The 3764-nt window shown below is 43.3% G+C and overlaps 1 long non-coding RNA gene across 1 annotated transcript; it reads right to left on the reverse strand.

Annotated features, from left to right (window-relative positions):
* Positions 1–2445: 2445 nt before the first annotated feature.
* On the reverse strand, positions 2446–3344 carry LOC116223194. The gene is made up of 2 exons (XR_004164959.1): positions 2780–3344; positions 2446–2602 (listed from the first exon to the last, which is right to left on the reverse strand). It is a non-coding gene; the product is annotated as an uncharacterized LOC116223194 (long non-coding RNA).
* Between the last annotated feature and the right edge of the window lie 420 nt (positions 3345–3764).

Genomic DNA, 3764 nt, shown 5'->3' on the forward strand with positions numbered 1-3764 from the left:
CGCTCCGGTGATGACACGGTCTTCTGGCAGGTCCAAAGTGCCATCCCTCAGGGCTTGACCAAAAGGGGAGTTGAACCCCGTTGCTGTTCCGCCCATAGCCACCCACCTCCACCATCCGGAAACAAATTGTGTGCATCAACAACTGCAATCAACACAATAGAAAATGTGTGCTTGTAGTTGAAATGCAGTGAGCCGGAGTTGGAGGGGGCCTGAATCACTACGTGCTTCCCGTCGATGGAACCTAAACATTTTGGGAAATCCCACTTGTGGAGGAACCCATCAGTCACTCTTGCGTGGCACAGGCATGAACTCAGCTACCAGGCAGATAAGTAATGAATCAGAGCATGAGTGACAGCCGCAACAGCTATCACATTTTCATGACTTCACAAGCAAATCTGCTATATTAGTGCTTACCTTTTTACCAAACCTGATTTTTTAAATAAAGCGGTAGCTGATAATTCACTCAATAAATACATCGGTGGGTAGATTAAGAAAATGCAACAAACGTGTTTTTACGTGAGTATGAATATAATGCTTGGCCAACAATTATCTCTGAATGTCGAAACACTTTACACTTTACTTTACAACACGTATGCCATCAATATCACCAATATCAATTTATTTAAATTCACTTTCCTTGAATTTCCTTGAGTGTAAATTCACTGTCTCTGATATGTCACCACCTCTGTTTCAATGCAACTTGGCTGACATTACATAAAAAAAAAAACACACATATAAACATTGCAGAACTATGACAGTGTACAGGTTGTTCTATCTTTTATTTCAATGTAAGACATTTAGTGTCGGGTGATAGGTTGAAGATCTCTGTATGCTGAGGTCAGTCAAAATTCATTGATCTGTTAGATTCTGTAGACCCGCGGAAATATACAAATCAAACTGCAAAGCATACATTTGTTTTTAAAACCGGCTAACTAACACCATTCAAAGCAACCTGTTTAGTTTAAAGCCCACTCACCACGTCAAGGTACAGGTCATGAGTGGGGTGTTAGTGAGACAGGACAAGACAGTAGACAAGGTTAATAAAAAAAAAACAAAGCATGCTTCCACAACAAACAAATATGTGACAAAGACCTACAAACTTCACAGGGACATACATAGAACATGCAGTGCAACAGAAAAAAAAAAAAAAATCATGCAACATAACATAAACATGCTCGTATATGGAAAAGACATACACCGCGTTCCACATTATTATGCAAATTACACTTTGCTCAGATTTTCCTAAATAGTAATGCACAGTCAGTCAGTATCATTTTCAAGTCATCAACTGTTAGAGTATAATTCAAATTCTATTGAACAAACCTCCTAATGATAACAGTATTTTTTTCAAAAATAAAAAACTCAAAATGCAGTGTTCCAAATTATTATGCAGAATTTCAGAGTTTCAAGATATTTTATAGGTTGTAAAGAACAAAAAATTGTCATTTGTTGAATTTGCAGCATTAGGAGGTCATATTTACTGAAATCAAAAAAAGTTTGAATCAAAAACATCTTAACAGGTCAAGTTACATGTTAACATAGGACCCCTTCTTTGATATCAACTTCACAATTCTTGCATCCATTGAACTTGTGAGTTCTTTGATAGTTTCTGCTTTAATGTCTTTGCAGGATGCCATGATAGCCTCCCAGAGCACCTGCTTGGATGTGAACTGCCTTCCACCCACATAGATCTTTTGCTTGATGATGCTCCAAAGGTTCTCAATAGGGTTAAGGTCAGGGGAAGATGGGGGCCACACCATGAGTTTCTCTCCTTTTATGCCCATAGCAGCCAATGCCCCAGAGGTATTCTTTGCAGCATGACATGGTGCATTGTCATGCATGAATATGATTTTACTACGGAAGGCACGGTTCTTCTTTTTGTACCACAGAAGAAAGTGGTCAGTCAGAAACTCTACATACTTTGCCGAGGTCATTTTCACACCTTCAGGGATCCTGAAGGGGCCTACCAGCTCTCTCCCCATGATTCCGGCCCAAAACAGGACTCCGCCACCTCCTTGTTGACGTCTCAGCCTTGTTGGGACATGGTGGCCATTCACCAACCATCCACTACTCCATCCATCAGGACCATCAAGGGTTGCACGGCACTCATCCGTAAACAAAACTGTTTGAAAGTTAGTCTTCATGTAGTCCTGAGCCCACTGCAACCTTTTTTGCTTGTGAGCTTGGTTTAGGGGTGGCCGAATAACAGGTTTAAGGACACTTGCCAACCTCTTGAGCATCCTACATCTTGAAGTTTGCGAGACTCCAGAGGCACCAGCGGCTTCAAACACCTGTTTGCTGCTATTCAATGGCATTTTAGTGGCTGTGTCACAGGTTCCGTTTTAGTTCTTATCTTTATGCGGTACACTGTATTATTCAGTTAGTTTATCAATATCCTTTGGCTGTGAAGCACCCCTTCCCAAGATACAGACACGGATGCAGAAGTAGAAAAACAATAATCTTTATTTAATACATTAGCTAATAAATATGTAGAAAAGGTGAAACGAGTAAAAGAGTCCAATTCATTGGCTTAAGCAGTCCACTCTCCTCCTACGTATGGCTGGCAGGCGTGCCGGTCCCTCACTGTCGCAGCTGGGCTTCACTAGGAAGTACACATACACACGCACGCACGCACACACACACACCGTCAGGTAGGCAGCCACTTGTAGATTGTCTATAGGCCTACCGTGAATATGGAGGCTCAATAACCAAGACAACCAACATACAGTCATTAGCAGGCTACTGCCCTTCTACGCTAGCGGCGCTATACACTGCTCACCACTTGTAGAATATGCACAGTCTTGCTTAATCTAAACTAACAGGGCAAGGAAGGGCCACTTAGCTCGTTGAGGGAGGAAAGCTCCACACTTCTCTCCTCCCTGGCAGCTGCGCAGAAGGAGGTGTATGTCCACACTGGTTACGGCTCCACTGTAGTCGCGGCTGGTTTATGTTGTCCTGAGTCGGCCTTCCGTCAGCTGATTAACGAGGGATCCCCACGAGACGTCACGTCTCCACTCTCGCTTTCCCCAAAGACGGTGTTCCTCGGCCCTCTGCTTCCAAACTCTCCTCTGCAACTCGCGGCACTCCGCCGAAATCCTGTAACAAATAACAGCAAAGCCAGGGCGGGGGAACTTCCCACACTCTCTCCTCTCTCCCCCTTTTTGAGGCTCCTACTCGCTATCGCTAAATAAACCAGCTGCCTTGAATTGACTGATTACAGGATAATTAATGCAGGATTGGTAGACAAATTGCTGGTGTAGTGCAGCACCCCATTGCTTCCCTCGCCTATGCTTCCCTCACATACAGTTCCTACCGCAACCTGCTCTTTACACCCACGTACCCCCGTGACAGCTGCTCTCTTAACCCTACGCATTTGTTTGGCAGAAATCTTCCTTATTTTGCCTTTGTCTGAACGAACCCGCTTGTGCTGTGAATCGGTGACAAATGTCTTCACCGTCCGATGATCACGCGCAATTCTTTTGGAAATATCCAATGTTGTGATATCTTGACCAAGGTATTGCACTATTTGCCGCTTTTCAGCAGCAGAGATATCCTTTTTCTTCCCCATTTTGCAATAATGTGGAACGCGGTGTACTGTACTTACCCTATGCACACTACTCTGTGGGGGTACATGCATTTATATTATAATTCCAATGTTTGCAACCAACAACCTGAAAAAGAGAGCACAGACACAGACGACCTACACAAACAAAGCATGCTTCCACAACAAACAAATATGTGACAAAGACCTACAAACTTCACAG

The sequence above is a fragment of the Clupea harengus genome, chromosome 13 (genome assembly GCF_900700415.2).
Source record: "Clupea harengus chromosome 13, Ch_v2.0.2, whole genome shotgun sequence".
Taxonomy (NCBI): domain Eukaryota; kingdom Metazoa; phylum Chordata; class Actinopteri; order Clupeiformes; family Clupeidae; genus Clupea; species Clupea harengus.